The 22,935-nt window shown below is 41.0% G+C and overlaps 1 pseudogene; it reads left to right on the forward strand.

Moving 5' to 3' along the window:
• LOC121847641 overlaps window positions 1-17,384 on the forward strand; it is a 143,149-nt pseudogene extending 125,765 nt beyond the window's left edge.
• The last annotated feature ends 5,551 nt before the right edge of the window (window positions 17,385-22,935 follow it).

Consider the following 22,935-nt stretch of genomic DNA (forward strand, 5'->3'; position numbering starts at 1 on the left):
TTTCTAAATTCAGTCTGGTCATGTACTCCGATTTTAGAGCACTCTCATCTGAGCGTGACAGTGCGCAGAATAACTGATGAATTTACGAATACTCAACACCTGTTGAATTTCAAGTTGCCAGCAGCACTGTTACAGTCAACAATGCTCTGGATAACATGAAAACAGCCTAACCAGCTTTGCTAAGGTGAGTAAAATGGTCAGAGTGGGATGTTCTCTTATTTGTGTCTGTAAGTAGCTAGTAATCTAGCCAATGATAGCCAGTTAGTTTAGGTGCTTGACTGCTGTTTTGAGGTCAGAACGCTTGGATCAACCATATTCACCGGTCAAAGCATCCAGTGTGCGCACTGAACGCTCCAAGAGCAAAACACCCTGAATTTGAGAACTGACAACCTGACAGCACAGTTGTAGTCACCAACACTCTGGAAAACATTAAAACAGCCTAACCAGCTCTGCTAGGGCGGTTAATGTTTTTGTGGCGGCAGGTAGCCTAGTGGTTAGATCGTTGGGCCAGTAACCGAAAGGTTGCTAGATTGAATCCCTGAGCTGACAAGGTAAAAATCTGTTGTTCTACCCCTCAACAAGGCAATTAACACACTGTTGTAAATAAGAATTTGTTCTTAACTGACTTGCCTAGAAAAATAAAATGTAATTGTTCAGCTAACTGTTCTCTCATTTGTGTCTGGAAGTAGCTAGCCAGTTAATTTGGGTGCTTGACTGTTGTTGTTACTACAGAACGCTCTGATCAACTTTTAAAAAGATGGGTCGGGCTATAGCTTAAGAGTGTGTGAACAATGCTGAATGGGTGAAGAATAAGAAAAGCTCTCCAGTTGGTACCAAAATATTCAAAGGCTATTTTCTCAAAAGTGAGGTTTCAAGTATATCAACTTTCAAAACAGATTCTTTTTTTAACTAGGCAAGTCAGTTCAGAACAACTTCTTATTTTCAATGATGGCCTAGGAACAGTGGGTTAACTGCCTCTTCAGGGGCAGAACGACAGATTTGTATCTTGTCAGCTCAGAGTTTTGAACTTGCAACTTTTCAGATACTAGTCCAACACTCTAACCACTAGGCTACCCTGCCGCCCCAGTGTTTACTCAAATGCAGGGTATGATATATCATTTTGTAGCTCTGTGTCTCTGTTTTTATCCAATGTGAAAAACACAATTTCAAATTTTGCTACATAAGAATCAATGCGGTCGGTCCCTTCCCCCCACTTGACATAGCAGGCAAGGAGGATTGTAATCTGGCCCTTCACAACTGGCCAGGAGAGAGAGAACAGCAAGCTCACCTCTGTCCACAAAGCATCTCAGAGTAGTAGTGCTGATCTATGAGCAGTTTTGCTTTTTAGATCATAATGAATATGATTAAACAGTGGATGCAAACAGTGGGACATATAAGAGACAAAGGAGCAATGGCCACAAGATTTTGATGGCCTCCGAGCAGGGGTGTAGTCAGAAAGTCATTAGTGGGTTGGCCTCCAGTAACAACCCATCATTCAGGGCAGGTTGGGCAGAGCCCCAACTGTTTGGTTAAAAAAATATGCAGTGGTTGCTCCACGAAAAGTTTTGTGATTATGCTGCGGGACGTAGAGGTAATTTGTGGTTTAGTACGGTACCCTGCGTCACCACTTCATTGCTCCAGACCAGTGCAAGGGGGAGTTAGAGCACTGATTATGCTTTTGGGTCTTACTGTATCTCTAACTGACAATGAATGGGCAACATAAACCTAAATATAAACTGATTGTTGTGCACGACTTCAGTATTACTTATTAAAACTGTTGTTACACTAAGGTTTTGATTATTTTATTTTGGTCTTACTGTACTACTGTAGCTCACTCCCAACCTTTAAAGTTATACAGCACCTGAGTGGCACAATGGTCTAAGAAACTGCATATCTGTGCAAGCTGTCTTGCTACCGATGCTGGTTCAATACCTGTGCCACTCTCGACTGGGAGACCTATAAGATGATTGTAGGCTTTTGGTTTCTCTCCCTCTAAAAACATGAATAAATCTATCTAAATAACAAACCGGCTTTATTTACAAATTAGAATCAAAGTAGTTCAAGAATGGCCTTTTTGTCGTTCATTTTATGTTATTTGAAAACAAAATCATATCGTTATTTTTTTTAAAGAGATTATTACTATTATTCATTTAGAATTATATAAAATCCGGTTGGAAATTCTCACAGATATATTATTAACCCTCTTATTAGCAGGACAATATATATTGGTCATATATTGTTTATTGCTCCTGAGTGGCGCACAATGGAATTGCCTTGCAGTTCTCCAGCTGTATCCACTGAAAGCATGCGGGATTCAAGGCATGGGGGCAGGGTGCACGGGATGGGCCGCAGAGCTGCGCACAGAAGACCGAACTAGCCCAGAGGGTTTTTAGTTTTTTTCAGAATAGAAACACCATAATATTAATCCAAAACTCTAAAAGTAATTGGAAAGGCAATGTCATGACGTTGGCCTCTTTGAATATAGCAAGCCCATCCCCCTCTCCCTGCCCTCCCCTTGCCTCCCTCAACTAGGTTGCTGTGGTGAGAGAGACGTCGTAAATTCCTGAGAAGACCCTGCCACATGGCCACACAGTAGAGAGAGAGTAGATTTTCATGGGGAACAAAGGAAATCCTTCCACCTCACAGAACTTGAGGTAGAACAAATTTCATCTTCCGGAGAAAGTATAAAAGATAGGTGAAGAATCCAGCTACGAACTGGTCCGTTTGTCACAACTTGGGTAGGCTCATGGGAGACGGTGTGGCAACATTACCATAACGCTGTTTATGTAATAGCCTCAGATATGAGGTTTACATCTATTTGTTGTATAAGATGAATGAGTGAGTATGATACTGTTTGTATAATTGTATAATATGATTTTGGACTGTTTAATGAAGAAAAATACAATTCCCTTTTGATTTGAACTAAATCAGAGGAACTCCCCTGAGCCCAGTTAGGGTCAGACATCCTGGGACAGCCCACTTTGGCCCTTCCGAATAAAACCCCCACTCGGGTTTTCGATCAGCAGTCCGAGCTTACCTCAATTACAAGATGGCTAAAGGTTGCACACCATGTTTTTCTCCATTAGGAGGACAAAGGTTGTAGACCATTGCTGAATCTTTCAACCATACCATGTGGTTAAACTCTTAGACTATCGATACCGACAGAATAAGAACAAGTCTTTGATATTAATTACTAGTCTGCAGCTAGGAATTCGGTATCATTGAACGCGAAGAATGACTACCTCCAGAACATCCATTCTATAATAAATGTCACTCTGAACAATCCTCTCTAACCACAACTGAGAGAGAGAAGGAGAGAGACGGACAATTCTACAAAAGAAATGAACTTTTCACCAGCAATCAAGACGACACACTGAGCGTAAATATATATATTGATTGCAATTGTTCCCGAATGAGTGCGCATTCATGTGCAAAGGATTAGCATTTCAATTGTTATAATTATCACTCTGTAGTGACTTCTTAGTCGACCCCCACTTCCTGAAGTGTTACAATTCTATCTCAAAACAGCATTACAGTATTTCTTCATCATCATCTTTTTGCTTTCATTGATAAAATAACTAGGCACAGTTACCATTCAAAAACAAGATGTTTATTTTAAAAAATGACATTGCGACCAAAGAGAATAGATTAAATGGACATTGTTTTCATCAAGCCAGCTTCTTTCTATGGTGCTACCCGTTAAAGGGTCAGGACCACCACGAGAGGATTTGAAAATGAGCAGGAGCTGAGAGGTTCAGTAAAACTAAAGGTATTTTGGTTTCAGTGCATTTTCTTAAAAAACATTTTTATGTAGCCTATCAATGTGTAGGCATACTGTGTAATAAAATTGATACTTAAATAACCTATTTTTCTGCCCCTGATTTGCTTTGGGGTCTGTGTTATTGAACAACAACTGCTAACACTAGAAAATAATTTGATGTAACTCTAGCTCAAACACAGACCAAATCAAATCTTACTTTGTATGTAAGATGTTTGTTTTTGAGTTAAAACCAAGTATAAAAATAACTACTTCACTCTCTGGGCATTGAATCAATAATGGTAGGTCACGGGCCGACGAATGACATATTCTTATCATCTGTGGAGTCTTCGCTTTCACTACATACATTATTGATGTTTTTCAAGTTTTATATATACTGAAGAAACATAAACGCATGTGTTTATGCCATGTTTAATTTCCATATGCACAAAAAGCTTATTTCTCTCATTGTGTGCACAAACTGTTTATATCCCTTTTAGTGAGCCTTTCTTCTTTGCCAATATAATCCATCCACCTGACAGGTGTGGCATATCAAGAAGCTGATTAAACAGCATGATCATTACACAGGTGCACCTTGTGCTGGGGACAATAAACAGCCATTCTAAAATGTGCAGTTTTGTCACACAACACAATGCCACAGATGTCTGAAGTTTTGAGGGAGCATGCAATTGGCATGCTGACTGCAGGAATTTCCACCAAAGATGTTGCTAGAGAATTTTATGTTAATTTCTCTACCAGAATTTGGCAGTACATCCAACCGGCCTCACAACCGCAGACCATGTGTAACCACGCCAGCCCAGGACTTCCAGATCTGGCTTCTTCACCTGTGGGATTGTCTGAGACCAGCCACTCAGACAGCTGATGTAATAAAGCCCCTTTTGTGGGAAAAGCAAATTATGATTGGCTTGGCCTGGCTCCCCAGTGGGTGGGCCTATGCCCTCCCAGTCCCACCCATGGCTGTGCCCCTGCCCAGTCTTGTGAAATCCTTAGATTAGGGCCAAATGAATTTATTTAAATTGACTGATTTCCTTATATGAACTGAAATGGTTGCATGTTGTGTTTATAATTTTGTTCGTTATAATTGTTTCCTAAGTTACTTTGATACTTTAATGGATCTTAAAATTCCAAATCAAATAGAAACATTTAATTTAAATGTTTTATTTCACCTTTATTTAACCAGGTAGGCCAGTTGAGAACAAGTTCTCATTTACAACTGTGACTGCGACCTGGCCAAGACAAAGCAAAGCAGTGTGACAAAACAACAACACAGAGTTACACATGGGATAAACAAATGTACAGTCAATAACACAATAGAAAACTCTGTATACAGTGTGTGCAAATGAAGTAAGGAGGTAATGCAATAAATAGGCAAATAGTGACGAAATAATGCAATTTACATTGGAGTGATATATGTGCAGATGAGGATGTGCAAGTAGAAATACTGGTGTGCAAAAGAGCAGAAAAACAAAAACATATGGCGATGAGGTAGGTAGTTGGTTGGATGGACAATTTACAGATGGGCTGTGTACAGCTGCAGCGACCGGTAAGCTGCTCTGACAGCTGACACTTAAAGTTAGTGAGGGAGATATAAGTCTCAAACTTCAGTGATTTTTGCAATTCATTCCAGTCATTGGCCGCAGAGAACTGGAAAGAAAGGCGGCCAAAGCAGGTGTTGGCTTTGGAGATGACCAGTGAAATATACCTGCTGGAGCGCTATCGGTGGGTGTTGCTATGGTGACCAGTGAGCTGAGATAAGGCGGAGCTATACCTAGCAAAGACTTATAGATGACCTGGAGCCAGTGGGTTTGGCGACGAATATGTAGTGAGGACCAGCCAAAGAGAGCATACAGGTTGCAGTGGTGGGTAGTACATGGGGCTTTGGTAACAAAATGGATGGCATTGTGATAGACTGCATCCAATTTGCTGAGTAGATTGTTGGAGGCTATATTGTAAATGACATCGCCGAAGTCAAGGATCGGTAGGATAGTTAGTTTTATGAGGGTAAGTTTGGCAGCATGAAGGAGGCTTTGTTGCGAAATATGCCAATTCTAGATTTAACTTTGGATTGGTAATGCTTAATGTGAGTCTGGAAGGAGAGTTCACAGTCTATCCAGACACCTAGGTATTTATAGTTGTACCAAAGGATCCTTGGTATGACCTTCTTAAAACAATTCCATGTAGCTCAGTAGAAACCCCCCGGCTTAGAAAGGGTTTAGAGTCTTATGGGTTAACCCTTTGGCTCCTGAAAGGAGCATAGGCTGTTGATGAAGGTCCTCCATCTCACTCGGTTTAGGGACGTTTTTTCCAGGTCACACCAATTGAGGCTGCTCTCTTTACCTCTCGCTTTGTCTCTGCAAGAAGGGAGAAAGAGAGAGGGTTGTCACGCCCCGGCCATAGAGAGGCTTTTAATCTCTATTTTGGTTAGGTCAGGGTGTGACTAGGGTGGGCATTCTATGTTCATTTTCTATGCTTTGTATTTCTTTGTTGTTTGGCCGGGTGTGGTTCTCAATCAGAGGCAGCTGTCTATCGTTGTCTCTGATTGAGAACCATACTTAGGTAGCTTTTTTCCACTGGGTTTTTGTGGGGAGTTGTTTTCTGTTTTTGTGTCTGTACCAGACAGAACTGTTTCGTTCATTCTCTTTGTTGTTTTGTTATTCAGTGTTCAGTTCAAATAAAAAAGATGAACACGTACCACGCTGTGCTTTGGTCCTCACCTTCTTCCACCAACAGCCGTTACAAGGGTGAGTGAGACAGAACAAGAGAAAGGAGGAACGAGAAAAGGGGAATGCCAGAGTGTAGGAGCACTCAGTGAAGCTGAGAGAGAGACAAACCTACTGTCTCAAAGACACCAGACCCTATGCTCTCAAAGACACCAGACCTGTCCATAGAGACAAGGGTATGATACAGTGTGCCCCTCTCCATCATAGAAATACAATATGCCCACAAGCGCCTAATGCACTTCATACACTCTCCAAGTGCCTTGTCTCGATGGTCAATCTAGTAGCTTTGTGTGTGTGTGTATTTACTGCATGTGTGTGTCTGTTCGTGTGTAGATATGTGTGTCTGTCCAACAGGGAAAGTCCGCTGGTACTCGCTGTCCCCAGGAGATGGGCAATGTCATTTTCACTGTGACAGGCGTTGGCCCAAACCGGGTCGCCCCAAGTCTGCAGACAAATGGTGTCTGGATGGCCTCACCCCTCCTCTCTCCCCCTCTCCTTGCTCCTCTACCCCAGTGTGACCACGGCTGAGTTCCCCGTAGGGGCCGACGCTGGGGCAGCGAATGTCCTTTGTAGGGCTCGTGTCTATCTGAGAAATGAAGAACAAGTTTTTGCACTTTTGTAGAGGAGAGAGACAAAATGAGAGGAGGGAGAAGAGAAAAAAAGAGGAGACTGCTGGGTGGGAGAAGTTTATGTATCCTTTCACATGTTAAGCAGAACACTGAGGATAATGCATTCCAGTGTTATAGTTATTTTATACAACAATACAACAAAATATACAGTATGTATACCATGCACTTTGATCTGCAAGAACTAATGATAATGTTTTATGTGTGCCTCTCTCTCTATCCCCACTTGAAAGAACTTTGTCTCCAGTTCTTCCTCATGGAGAAACAAAAAAAAAAACACAACTCAGATAATATACTGATAAGGCAGTGACGTTGTGCGTAGAAACTAAAGTTGTAAATGAATCCAAATACTGCTACAAAGCATGCAGGCATTCAGCTACAGTTGTATTGATTACATACAATATCAAAACATGATTTACAGTCAGGCATTAATAACATGACTTTTACAGAGATGTCAAATGACCGTACTAATACAAATGACCGTACATGCCAGACTTATTTTACCTAGGCTATTGTTCACATTGGCAGTTTGATTTGACTCAACAACAACAAAAAGCCTATCCAATACAAATCTGATCTTTTTCCTGCAGTCTGAACAGACAACCAAAAAGCACATGGAATCAAATATTTTCAAATCAGATTGAAACCACATTCATTTTTTGATCGCCTAATTTTTTTGTCTTTCTGATTTAGCATCTTTAACTTTTCCTCCTGCTGTTTCATGCATGTGAGATATGTTACACCTTTTACAGAACCTTGGTGAGCACCATGCTAGTAGTTAAAAGAAAGAGCAAGGAACTATCAGTTTTATTTTAGTGGAAACAGTCTGCCCATACACAAATCCACATCCCCCTGTTTCTTCTTTCAGTGTAAATTGAGAGTAAACTAGAGGCTCAATCAGTTTCACTTTGGCTCCTGAGGTTAATAGACATTTCACTGCTTAGCCTAGCCTAACTGCTAAGCTAATCTAAACAAATGTAAATGTCACCCGTTAGCCTGGTTGCTAAGCTCTTGGAAAAAGGGTTATTCGGCTGTCCTCCAGGATAACTCATTTTGCCTCCAGGTAGAACCCTTTTTGGTTGCATGTAGAAACCTCTTTGAAAAGGGTTCCACCTGGAATCAATATATATATATACTGAACACTGAGTGTATAGAACATTAAGGACACCTTCCTCAAATTGAGTTGCATCCCCCCTTTTGCCATCAGAACAGCCTCAATTCGTCAGGGCATGGACTCTATGTCACGCCCTGGTCTTAGTTATCTGTGTTTTCTTTATTATTTTGGTTAGGCCAGGGTGTGACATGGGTGATTTATTGTGTTTCGCTTGTCTAGGGGTTTATTAGATTTATGGGGTTGTGTTCTGTGTAGTTGTCTAGGTAAATCTATGGTTTCCTAGAGTGGTTCTCAATCAGAGGCAGGTGTTTATCGTTGTCTCTGATTGGGAACCATATTTAGGCAGCCATATTCTTTGGGTATTTTGTGGGTGGTTGTTCCTGTCTCTGTGTTTTGCACCAGTTAGGACTGTTTCGGTTTTTCCACTTTTCTTATTTTGTTTAGTGTTCATGTTTTCATCTTTTATTAAAGATGTTTATAAATAACCACGCTGTGTTTTGGTCCGCCTCTCCTTCTCAGGAAGAAAATCGTTACAGAACCACCCACCAAGCGGCGTGATAACGGGCAGCAGCAACAGCGGCCGAAGAATCAAGACTCTTGGACATGGGAGGAAATCCTCGACGGGAGAGGACCCTGGGCTAAGCCAGGGGAGTGTAGCCGCCCCAAGGTGCAGCAGGAGAAGCGGCAGCGCAAAGAGGAATGGACGAATTGGACGGTAAAGGACCCTGGGCACAGCCAGGAGAAACTCGCCACCCCAAAGAAGAGCTGCGGAGAGGCGCTGGTATGAGGAGGCAGCACGGCGGTATGGATGGAAGCCCGAGAGTCAGCCCCAAAAATGTATTGGGGGGGGCACACAGGGAGTATGGCGAAGCAAGGTAGGAGACCTGCGGCACCTTCCTGTGCTTACCGGGGGGCGAGAGAGACCGGGCAGGCACCGTGTTATGCTTTGGAGCGCACTGTGTCCCCAGTGCCGGTGCATAGCCCGGTGCGGTACATACCAGCTCCTCGTATCGGCCTGGCTAGAGTGGGCATCGAGCCAAGTGCCATGAAGCCGGCTCTACGCATCTGGTCTCCAGTGCGTCTCCTTGGGCCGGAGTACATGGCACCAGCCTTGCGCATGGTGTCCCCGGTTTGCCTGCACAGCCCAGTGCGGGCTATTCCACCTTGCCGCACTGGCAGGGCGACCGGGAGCATTTAACCAGGTAAGGTTGGGCAGGCTCGGTGCTCAAGAGCTCCAGTGCGCCTGCACGGTCCGGTCTATCCAGTACCACCACCATGTGTTTTGGTCCGCCTATCCTTCTCAGGAAGAAAACCGTTACACTCTATAAGGTGTTGAAATCATTCCACAGGGATACTAGCCTATGTTGACTCCAATGCTTCCCACAGTTGTGTCAAGTTGGCTGGTTGTCCTTTCGGTGGTGGACCATTCTTTGATACACGCGTGAAACTTTTGAGTGGGAAAAACGCAGCAGCGTTGCAGTTCTTGACACAAACCGGTGTGCCTTTTCTTCTTTTTAAAAAACATTTGCAAACATTTCTGAGAACCTGTTTTTGCATTAACGGGTATGGTGTGTAGACTGATGAGGGAAAAAATACTTTAATCCATTTTAGAATAAGGCTATTACATAACAAAATGTGGAAAAATGGACTGGGTCTGAATACTTTCCGAATTCCTCGGTACGTTTGGGCTTCTTGTGGTCAATTTGCAGTCTACAAATTATTTAGAATTATGCTCTTGCCCCCGACCATCCTCTCAAGAAAAAAATCAGCCTGTGGCTGAATCTAGTTGATGATCCCTGGTCCATGTCATTGAAAGAGCATGTGTCCTTAATATTTTGTACACTTAGTGTACGTATATACAGTGTGTGTATATACAGTGCCTTGCGAAATTATTCGGCCCCCTTTGAACTTTGCGACCTTTTGCCACATTTCAGGCTTCAAACATAAAGATATAAAACTGTATTTCTTTGTTCAACAACAAGTGGGACACAATCATGAACCTCATTTATTGATATTTCAAACTTTTTTCAAAAACTGAAGAATTGGGAAAATTATTCAGCCCCTTAAGTTAAAACTTTGTAGCGCCACCTTTTGCTGCGACTTACAGCTGTAAGTCGCAGCAAAAGGTATGTCTCTATCAGTTTTGCACATCGAGAGACTGAAATTATTTCCCATTCCTCCTTGCAAAACAGTTCGAGTTCAGTGAGGTTGGATGGAAGTTTGAAATACAGCAGTTTTCAGTTCTTTCCACAGATTCTCGATTGGATTCAGGTCTGGACTTTGATTCTTGCCCATTCTAACACCTGGATATGTTTATTTTTGAACCATTCCAAAAGGTTGGGCCGAATATGTTTTGGCACTGTATATACTGAGGGTAGATAGATATTTTGCCTTGCCCATTCACCCTCTTAATGGCACACATACACAATCCATGTATGAATGTCAATTGTCTTGTTGGCTTAAAAATCCAGAATTTTCAAATAATCCATCTTCCCATCAAAAATCAACCATCTTCCCTGTCCCTGCTGAAAAAATAAGGCCCAAACCATGATGCTGCCACCACCATGTTTGACAGTGGGGATGGTGTGTTCAGGGTGATAACCTGCTGTGTTGCTTTTACGCCAAACATAACGTTTTGCATTGTTGCCAAAAGTTCAATTTTGGTTTCATCTGACCAGAGCACCTTCTTCCACATGTTTGGTGTGTCTCCCAGGTGGCTTGTGGCAAACTTTAAACGACACTTTTTATGGATATCTTTAAATAATGTCTTTCTTCTCCATAAAGGCCAGATTTGTGCAATATAGCGACTGATTGTTGTCCTATGGACAGAGTCTCCCACCTCAGCTGTAGATCTCTGCAGTTCATCCAGAGTGATCATGGGGAGCCTCTTGGCAACATCCTGACCAGTCTTCTGTCAACATAGCCTCGACCAGAGGGAGGCCAGGTCTTGGTCAGATTTGCAGTGGTCTGATACTCCTTCCATTTCAATATTATCCATGCACAGTGCTCCTTGGGATGTTTAAAGCTAATAAACTTTTGGGCTAAAATCCGATAGACTAATAAACTTCTTCACTACACCAGTATCTCGGACCTGCCTGGTGTGTTCCTTGTTCTTCATGATGCTCTCTGCGCTTTTGTGGACCTCTGAGACTTTCACATGCAGGAACATTTAATTTATACTTGATTACAAAGATGGTTGTATTATCATCATTAGTCATTTAGGTCAACATTGAAAATCATTCAAGATCCTCACTGAACTTCTGGAGAGTTTGCTGCACTGAAAGTAAAAATAATTTTGCATTAAAGCCAACAAATTTTTCATTTTATTTGTTAAAAATATTTGAAATATCCAATAAATATCCTAGAAATCCATTCTGATTGGCCTTGTTGTTGATTCTTCACAAAAAAAAATACAGTTTTATATCTTTATGTTTGAAGCCTCAAATGTGGTAAAAGGTCGCAAAGTGGGCAGAATACTTTCGCAAGGCACTGTATATACTGAGGGTAGATAGATATTTTGCCTTGCCCATTCACCCTCTTAATGGCACACATACACAATCCATGTATGAATTGTCTCAAGGCTTAAAAAGTCCAAATTCAAATAAATTACTATAAAATCAAACTTTCATGAAATCACACATTACAAATTAAATAAATAAGACACACAAATGACTGAGTGGCCAGTTATCAATATAACCTGACTAGAGGGAGCCAGTCATCACTATAACATGACTAGATGGGCCAGTCATCACTATAACCTGACTGGAGGCAGGCCAGGTCATCACTATAAATGCTAATCAGGTATGTGTCCTTTCTCAACATTGACAGTAGTGTTTCAAACAAAAGACAATGAATAAATTGACAAAACTGACGCCCTGACCTGCCAGAGGGCGGTTTCATTTAGCCCGATCCGTTGGGTCGGCATGGGGAATGATTGTATTTCCCCATAGTACTGAACATGCCCGACCAGAGGGAGTCGTAACAGAGATTATAATTACACCAAGGAGGGAAATGCCGGTCAACAACATAGCCCGACCAGAGGGAGCCGGGTCGGTCAACATAGCCCGACCAGAGGGAACCCCCTCTCATCCTCTGCTGGACTTTGTAAATTTTGCCATTCTGCTGAGTTTTCAGTAATAAACTAATGGGCTACAAATAGATAACTAATAGACTAGTAAATAGACTACACCAGCATTGTCGGCAACCTTTTCCATTTGGAACTGTAATTTATCTGACCATTTCTACCAATCTGTGTGAAAACAGATTTTCATATGCACAGGAACAGTTTAATTTATAATAGTATCTCAAAATGATTGTCTTGATTAATCTACATTCTATCTAAATATAAATGAAAATTATACAAATCTACAATGCTTTGTAATGCCATTGCCAATGCTTTTTAACATGTAAATTGCCAACAAATTAAAAACATTTTATTTTGAATTAAAAATATCCTTAGAAAAATAAATATCCTAGAAATCACATTGGCTGCACATGGCCTTTACAACAAACTTGAAACATTGTATCAACTATCAATCAGATGCAAAACTCAGATAGCAAGCTTTTAGTCATTGTATAAAATATTCGAGGCCCTCAGTTTCCTGCTCCAGGGAGTTCTGGACAGACACAGCTGTAGGCTATTTGTGCAAAGGATAAGAAGTAATCAGGTATTTTATGACATTTTCACTGGATCAGAGCATTACATTTTTACCTTTTGTGCTGAGTGGTTATCGAAAGGTAGTGCGTTAAGACAATCAGAAATACTATCAGACATCCCCAAATGGGCACATTTATAGGCCTACATTTGTGTGCAGGCCAGGTAGACGAGTCCTACTTCTAAATGCGTAATCAGGTATGTGTCCTTTCTCAACATTGACAGTAGTGTTTCAAACAAAAGACAATGAATAAATTGACAAAACTGACGCATCTTGTACATCACCAGATCACCAGATTCCTGCAGTAAGTTCTGGAATATACACCGGATTGACTATAGTGGCTAACACCCTTGTCCCGAAGCTAGCATGAGTTACCCTTGAGCCAGGCTCATCTCCCGGCTAGCGTAGTAATGACTACCTAATATATTGCTGTTCACTGGACCCTATGATCACTTGGCTACATAGCTGATGCCTGCTGGACTGTTCATTAATCACGGTACTCAGTTTTGTTTATTTTGTTTCTGTCGGCCCCAGCCTCGAGCTCAGGCTGTGTCTTGTTAAGTGACGCTCTCTGCCCATTCATCGCCATTTTACCTGTTAGTTAATCCGCTAAGACCTGTTGTTGTCTTAGCTAGCTCTCCCAATCAACACCTGTGATTGCTTTGTGCCTCACTTTTATCTCTCTAATGTCAATATGCCTTGTATACTTTTGTTTAGGCTAGTTATCATTGTTTTATTTTACTGCGGAGCTCCTAGTCCCACTCAACATGCCTCAGAGAACTCTTTTGTCCCACCTCCCACACATGCGGTGACCTCACCTAGCATAACTGGTGCCTCCAGAGATGCAACCTCTCATCGTCACTCAATGCCTGGGTTTACCTCCACTGTACCCGCACCCTACCATACCCCTGTCTGTATATTATGCCTTGAATCTATCCTACAACACCCAGAATTCTGCTCCTTTCATTCTCTGTTCACAACTCACTAGACAACCAGTTCTGATAGCCTTTAGCTGTACCCTAATGTTGATGTTCTGACTATCCTACCGATACTTGACTTCGGCGATGTAATTTACAAAATAGCCTCCAACACTCTACTCAGCAAACTGGATGCAGTCTATCACAGTGCCATCCGTTTTGTCACCAATGCCCCATATACCACCTACCTTTATGCTCTCATTGGCTGGCCCTCGCTACGTATTCGTTGCCAAACCCACTGGCTCCAGGTCATCTATAAGTCTTTGCTAGGCTGCCTTCACTCAGCTCACTGGCCAGCATAGCAACACCCACCCATAGTATGCGCTCCAGCCAACACCTACTTTGGCCGCCTTCCAGTTCTCTGCTGCCAATGACTGGAAAGAATTGCAAAAATCGCTGAAGTTGGTGATATCTCCCTCACTAACTTTAAGCATCAGCTATCTGAGCAGCTTACCGATCGCTGCAGCTGTAAATAGCCCATCCGACTGCCTACCTCATCCCCATGTTTTTATTTACTTTTTTGCTCTTTTGCACACCAGTGGCACATCATCATCTGCACATCTATTACTCCAGTGTTAATTTGTGAAATTGTAATTACTTCGCTACTATGGCCTATTTATTGCCTTACCTCCATACTCCATTTGCACACACTGTATATAGATTTTTCTATTGTTATTGACTGTACGTTTGTTTATCCCACGTGTAACTCTGCTGTTTCTTGTCACACTGCTTTGCTTTATCATGGCCAGGTCGCAGTTGTAAATGAGAACTTGTTCTCAACTGACCTACCTGGTTAAATAAAGGTGAAATACAAAAAAATCTTAACTTTATTGACAACACCCAAATGGATACTGTCAATTACGCGATTCTTCAATAATTAAACATAATTCTTAATACTGTTAGCAAACATTATATTAAACAGGACATTCAAACGAGCCTTACAATTACAATCCAAAGTAATGTGAAATGTACTCATAAGCAACCTGGAAATGGAGGTTACTCCCCTGAGTTTGCCCCATTCAAATTCAGAATACATTGTGAAAAACTAAAATCTTTGCTCACCATTTTTGCTCCAGGCAGATATACAGTGGGGCAAAAAAGTACTTAGTCAGCCACCAATTGTGCAAGTTCTCCCACTTAAAAAGATGAGAGAGGCCTGTAATTGTCATCATAGGTACACTTCAACGATGACGGACAAAATGAGAAGAAAAAATCCAGAAAATCACATTGTAGGATCTTTTTATGAATTTATTTGCAAATGATGGTGGAAAATAAGTATTTGGTCAATAACAAAAAAGTTTATCTCAATATTTTGTTATATACCCTTTGTTGGCAATGACAGAGGTCAAACGTTTTCTGTAAGTCTTCACAAGGTTTTCACACAAAGTTGCTGGTATTTTGGCCCATTCCTCCATGCAGATCTCCTCTAGAGCAGTGTTGTTTTGGGGATGTTGCTGGGCAACACGGACTTTCAACTCCCTCCAAAGATTTTCTATGGAGTTGAGATCTGGAGACTGGCTAGGCCACACCTTGAAATGCTTCTTACGAAGCCACTCCTTCGTTGCCCGGGCGGTATGTTTGGGATCATTGTCATGCTGAAAGACCCAACCACGTTTCATCTTCAATGCCCTTGCTGATGGAAGGAGGTTTTCACTCAAAATCTCACGATACATGGCCCCATTCATTTTTTCCTTTACACAGATCAGTCGTCCTGGTCCCTTTGCAGAAAAACAGCCCCAAAGCATGATGTTTCCACCCCCATGCTTCACAGTAGGTATGGTGTTCTTTGGATGCAACTCAGCATTCTTTGTCCTCCAAACACGACGAGTTGAGGTTTTACGAAAAAGTTCTATTTTAGTTTCATCTGAACATATGACATTCTCCCAATCTTCTTCTGGATCATCCAAATGCTTTCTAGCAAACTTCAGACGGGCCTGGACATGTACTGGCTTAAGCAGGGGGACACATCTGGCACTGCAGGATTTGAGTCCCTGGCGGCGTAGTGTGTTAGTGATGGTAGGCTTTGGTTTCTCATTTTGTCTGTTGAAGTGTACCTATGATGAAAATTACAGGCCTCTCTCATCTTTTTAAGTGGGAGAACTTGCACAATTGGTGGCTGACTAAATACTTTTTTGCCCCACTGTAGTACATCCATAACTATCTGTTTCCTCATTAGCAGGGAGAAGTTTCTGCAATCAAATTGCACTCGTGCCGCAATTTTAGCAAACACAGAAAGGGGCCTATATTGGAGACCAAACATCATCTGGCACACTGCTTAGAGTTTCAACAACATGAATAACTTCTATCTAGTTTCTAATCTTAGATGTTACTAATAATGTGAAAACAAGACAAAATATGACTATTCATTTTAAGACAATTGTCAAATAATTTTAACATTCATTACAGAAGTCAATTGTTGTACAACATCATGGCTTCGCTGTTGGCATCCCCTTTTACAATGGATTACCGCTGTTGTGGGCCTTTAATCATCTGTCTGACTTTGTTCACACAGGAGAGATACGAGACGATCGTGAATCCTCTGGGGAGCCTCAACAACCTCATGATGCTGACCAGGCAGAGAAGAGTCTCTCCAGATCAGAACACCTCAAGAAACACCCGCAGAGATCCACAGGGAAGAGAACTCACTGCTGTTCTGACTGCGGGAAGAGATTCACCTCATCAGGCATTACAATTCATCAGAGAATACACACAGGAGAAAAACCTTATTGCTGTGGTCAATGTGGGAAGAGTTTTGTTCGATCTGGCCATCTGACCGTGCACCAGAGAATACCACACAGGAGAGAAGATCCACAGGGAAGAGAACTCATTGCTGTTCTGACTGCGGGAAGAGATTCACCTCATCAGGCATTAAAATTCATCAGAGAATACACACAGGAGAAAAACCTTATTGTTGTGGTCAATGTGGGAAGAGTTTTGTTCGATCTGGCCATCTGACCGTGCACCAGAGAATACACACAGGAGAGAAACCGTATAGTTGTGATCAATGTGGGAAGAGTTTTTGTCAATCTAGTGATTTGACAGTGCACCAGAGAACACACACAGGAGATAAATCTTATAGCTGTTGTCAATGTGGGAAGAGTTTTACTAAATCTGTCTCTCTGACAGTGCACCAGAGAATACACACAGGAGAGACTCTTATAGCTGTGATCAATGTGGGAAGAATTTTGTTCGGTCTGGTCATCTGACATTACACCAGAGAACACACACAGGAGAGACTCCTTATAGCTGTGATCAATGTGGGAAGAGTTTTATTACATCTGGCATTCTGTCACGACACCAGAGAATACACACAGGAGAGACTCTTTATAGCTGTGATCAATGTGGGAAGAGTTTTACAGGATCTAGCGATCTGACAATACACCAGAGAACACACACAGGAGAGAAATCTTATATCTGTGATCATTGTTGGAAGAGTTTTGGTCAATCTGGGAAGCTGACTGTTCACAGGAGCACACACACAGGAGAGAAATCTCTAAACTGTGACCAGAGATAATCTGATAAACGATCTCTGATCAAATATCAGAAAATGTATATATGAAGGAGTTGTTCCATGATATCAATGAAATAATGTCACAATGTTTTAACATCGTAGTAGGAGTATTTTAATGATGTCACAATGTAGAATGTTTTAATATATAGTATATTAATATACTCTGCAGTCAGTCAGTCAATGTCACAATGTAGAACCCTAAACGTTTGCCCCCTTATCAATTGATTTCAACATGATATGGATATTAGCCTCATTGGGGGAAATCCAGGCTCTGAATTGAAACAGTACTATTTATATGATCCTCTAACCAGTGATGAACACATTATTCCCAGAATCAACTGATTTCAACATGATATCGACAAGTTATGACAAATAAGTGTTGTCACGTTCTGACCTTTATTTCCTTGGTTTTGTATTTATTTAGTATGGTCAGGGTGTGAGTTGGGTGGGCAGTCTATGTTTGATTTTCTATGATTTGGGATTTCTATGTTTCGGCCTAGTATGGTTCTCAATCAGAGGCAGGTGTCATTAGTTGTCTCTGATTGAGAATCATACTTAGGTAGCCTGGGTTGCACTGTTTGTTTGTGGGTGATTGTCTATGTTAGTGGCTTGTGTCAGCACAGGTCTCATTTGTAGCTTCACGATCGTCATTGGTTTATTGTTTTTGTTACTCTTTTGTATAGTGTTTCAGTGTTCTCTTTATTAAAATTCAATATGAACACATACGACGCCGCATTTTGGTCCTTCTCGCCTCTCTTCAGATGAGGAGGAGGAAGACCGTGACAAGTGTTCCTTTGTTTAGCGACCCCTATATTTAAATGCATCACTCCAAAATGTAGCTGACTGTCTTCTGCAGGTTGTCCTCTAACCAATGAGGTAAAATATATCTCCCATTTCATGTGTTTTTGTTTAATTGTGTTAGTTTCAACAGCACGTACAACCTGATTTCCCCCTAATCGATAGCAGTGATTTATTGCTACTTGTCAAAACAAAAGCGTTTTTGGTGATTGTGCAGTTTGTTTAAAAAATTACAAGTAATATGATTATTGTGGCAGATGTTTTTGTGTAAATAGCACATGTAATGTTGAGGTTTTGAATTTATCCCAAACTGTTTCTGCATATTGGTTTTGGATTTGGACACATTAAAATTGTGTTTTGACATTCGGGCTATCCCGCCTAGTAAAACGTCATTGAAAAGCTGTTGAAAATAAGACTATGCAACCAAATGATTACTTTTAGCAATGATTATTATTAATGCATCCAACTGACACATTTTTTGTACAATTATATTGACATTGTTGCCCTGGTTTTAGAATATTAAGGTTCATTCTCAGATGTGCCAAGCCAAACGTACTAGAGCATGACATTGGGGACTGTACCCGATCCAACAACATGTCTATCTAGTGAACCCTGAAAAGAGAGAGAAGCTCTGCAGTGAGGTGAAAAGTTACTACGGATATTGCAGGAGTCTCCTTTTGAAATCAGACATTTCTGTGGTAAGGACAACGTGGTTGCTGATTGTCTCAAGGGTGGGCAGTCAAAAACTTTAATGTTTTGCATTTAGGCAGTGAGTTGCCATGTATCACAATTTATTTTGACTGCACGTTTTTCTGTATTGGAGATTAGTTTTGGTTGGGCTCATTCCAGGGGGATGAGAGTTCTAGAAGCTTGTGAGTTTTAGGAAGATGAGAGTTCTAGAAGCTAGTGGGGGAAAAGTTTTTTTAATTTTTTTATTGTTGACGAAGGTGAAGCATTGTAGTTGAGCTGGTCCAGGTGCTATTTAAGAGTGTCTGGCCCAGTGCTCCAGTTGTCTTGATAGATGTGGAGAGTCAACACCTTTAGTTGCGCTTCCTGTGTTTAAGTTTGGAGTGGGTTTTTCTTTTGTTTGTCTCTTCTTGGGCAGATTTAGTGGGTCTCATTGTGGGTGTCTTTTAGGTCCCAGTTGTTGTTACTAGTCAACTTTCAGTGGACACTAAGAGCAAAATTGAAAGATTGTTATCATACTTTTATTGCATCAAATGGTGGATTTATGCAACAGAATAGAGGGTTCTTATAACTATTGTGTCTGAGTGTTCTACTGAGGATGGGCCTCTGGAAGAAAACAGTGACATGAGTTTTACAATGTCTTTTGGGTGATAAAACTTAGAGACCACATTCCAGAGCATGAATTAATGTTTCTGTTCTATATGGTACCAGGGAGAGATGACCCCAGGGCCAGACCTTTTACAGCAGATACTGTCTGCTGTGAATGATAAGTACCTTTCATACAAATCTTAACCTTGTGACTCATTCCATATATCTTTTGTTGGTCATGTAGGTTGAAAGGGGTGTATCTTGGCTGTAAAAGACCTTTGTATTTTTGTATTGGGGCTCTCAACGAATCATCTGGGGGTGATTTGTCGACCAGCCATCATTATCGTAGAGCACTCAATATGTGTACGTTGTATTGACTCGCTCCCTTATTAAGTGAATAAAGATTTAGTTTAAGAATAACTCTGACTTGTGTGATAAGTTTGTCTCATTTGATATGAAATTAATTAACCACATTTGGTTATGTTAATATTCACTTGGTGACCGCTCCTGACGACCTGGGTAAATGGTGCACCAGGGATCCCTCAAACTTGGGATCTCAGGGAGACCACACTTTGGGAATGGAGCAGATGGACCCACCTTTGATCTGAGAGGCGAGTGGATACCAAATCTCAAACCTAGTTTAATAAAAGAGGTGAGCGAAACACGCAAAGTGTAGTTTTTAGAAAAGCCTCGTAGCCTCTGTCTGTATTCCTGGGTGAGGGGGCACCTTGGAGGTGTAAACAGAGCCCAGTCAGGTGGCTCTGAGTGTGTATTTTCCCAGTATGGGAGGAGTTGCTAGATTTATTGAATAAACCTTTTTCCATAAAGTTAGAGTGAACCAAGATGGCTGAACAGCTGTTGATGAAGCGTCCCGCCAACTAGATTATACAACACAACGGCAGAATCACCTGAAAGAGGCACATCGCCATGTGCTGACTGGAGTTGGTATCGCAGTTGAGAAAATACTTTCAGACAAAAAGATAAAAAGCGACTGCCTCTGAAAACCAACGACTCCCTTTGAAAATGGGCTATGTGGCATCAAACATTTATTATAGTGTAAAAATGTACTACAAAGTGTAGCTAAATAGAATAACTTTGGTCATAACCACTGTCGTGTCTCTGGCAATGCCGGATTAAGTGATATGACATGCTATAAAATACATTTATCCATAATTAATATTACCTGATTGAGCTAATCATGTAAATGTAATTAACTAGAGAGTCGGGGCACCACAAAATAATATTTATAGAGCTGTTATCTTCCGAATAAACTCTTAAAGACCTAGTAATATTTTACATCAATAGCAGTCAATATTAATCGTCACCTTAATTCAGTCTCATCTGAAAGTTGTAAATTCTTGGTTATCTTCACGAACCCTGGCTAACAAGTTGAATCAGCAATACAAAATTGGGTTTAATTTATTTACTAAATACCTAACTAATCACACAGAATTACACATACACATAATTAATCAGAACTTGTTTAATAATTACGTCATAAAGGAAAACGTCCCAAGCAGGCGGAACAGATAGGACAGCTTGTAACACAAAAGAAAAGGGCTGGGTTTGAGTGAAAGAGCGGGAAGACTGAGGAACAAAGGGCAAAGCTGTGCTATCTAAATACAATATCTGATGTATTCTAAATTACCGCCCATTTGGAAAAGAAAAATGCAATAAAAATTTAGTCTGAGCTGCGCTTCGGTTGGTTGGTGGTAGATGGAAGGCCGTGTTGCCCAACCGAGTCCTTTGTCCTCTGAAGAATGTCTATATAAATTGGATACGTTGTAGTAACGTCATTGTGCGGTAGATGGGATATTCTGTCTGTTCCTTCCTAACCTGCGTTTGCAGCTGCTGTTGTTAGCTCAACGGCTAGGAGGTATCACTTCTGTAGTGAATAAGAGTTCAAAGTTCATACCATTCGCAACCAAAGCTCACGCTGATGTTGGCTTCGTTCTGTAGTTATTATCTGAACCATTCTGACATCGGACCGTCGTCCTCACATCCTCGGAACAGGAGGTTATATTGTCGTCAAGGCTTTATATAGGAAGGGAGAAAAGTGGTGTGTTTCATAGTTTACAACCTATGTCTCTTCATGGCGGGCCACTGAGTCGGGCCTAATTCACTCATGAAAACCCAATTCTCACATTTTAAAAGCTAAAATCACATTTCATCCCATCACGAATAATTTCATTTTCAAACATTTAAATTGAACAATTCCATGTGAATCCGATAACTCTGATGTGTAGTCTTTACACTGTAGAGTTTATGTCATCTTATCATTGATGAGGTCTCAGATGACAACCGAACTGACATCATATTCATTAAGTACCACTTCATATGTTCAATTGGTCGTATTACCAGAATATAGTTCATTTCCCCCCACCTTCTGATGTTCCCAGAATCTCTATGTTAACCAAGGGGTGTGCAAATGTAACATCAGTAGGGTAGAGAGAGAGGAAAACGGAGGGAAGAGGTATTTATGACTGTCATAAACCTACCCACAGGCCAACGTCATTTTTAATGTATGTTTTTATTGTGCATCATTATTTTATATATTTTAAGTGTCATGAAAAACACTGTACAAAGTAAATGTATTATTTATTATGGTCTGACATGTCTGCAGAAATTTTGCAATTTTGTAATGTGTTTTGTTTGATACATTGTTTTGTAAATATTAATTCACATTTGTGGTGCCACTAAATAACATCCTAGTTAAACTAACAATATTGTAGACTTGATGCTAAATACAGATTTTCAGCTTTAGTGTGTATATCGTATCCACTTAGTGATGTTAGGAAGTTTGCCATCTTTATGACCGGCCCTGATAACTTCACACCAACTTCTCTTATCCCCAGAACACAGTAACTTAACAACAAAAGTGTTTTTCTGACATTATTGGGAAATTGATGGGAAAATAAAAATACAGCCGTAGCAGAGCCCCAAGTCCCATGGGGACGTCCTCGAGGGCGTGGATGTTCTCCCCATCAAAGGCCAGCGGGATTTCACTCTCATGGTGAAATGGATTTCCACCAATGTGCAGTAAAGGAGTGAAGAGCGGTGAAATCTGTGTCAACAAAAGTAAGAAAAGATTAATACACACACAATTAACAAAGAACATAAATGTTCAGCTGTAGTTTTATATAAGCATGCACATCTATGTTTATGAAGAAACCGATGATTGGTGCATAGGCATACCTTGTCACGGACATAAAGGCCACTCGTGTCCTAGTAAAGTAAAGCAACGATCTTACTACACTTGCTAATTTTATTACAAAATACATTAGAGAATGGGAAGGAATAAGAGCAAATACCTCTTCTGTATTGTCCTTCAGGGACTGTCAAAATAGCAGGATGATGTCCTCACCCATGCCTCCCCTCTCTACCTCTGCTAGTCTTTGAATTCTCTTTTTGTCTATATCCATTCCATGGACTTGATTCATTTCTGAGAAAATCTGAAAAGATAATTTGCACACATTTGTAT

The sequence above is a fragment of the Oncorhynchus tshawytscha genome, linkage group LG10, assembly GCF_018296145.1.
Source record: "Oncorhynchus tshawytscha isolate Ot180627B linkage group LG10, Otsh_v2.0, whole genome shotgun sequence".
NCBI classification, from domain to species: domain Eukaryota; kingdom Metazoa; phylum Chordata; class Actinopteri; order Salmoniformes; family Salmonidae; genus Oncorhynchus; species Oncorhynchus tshawytscha.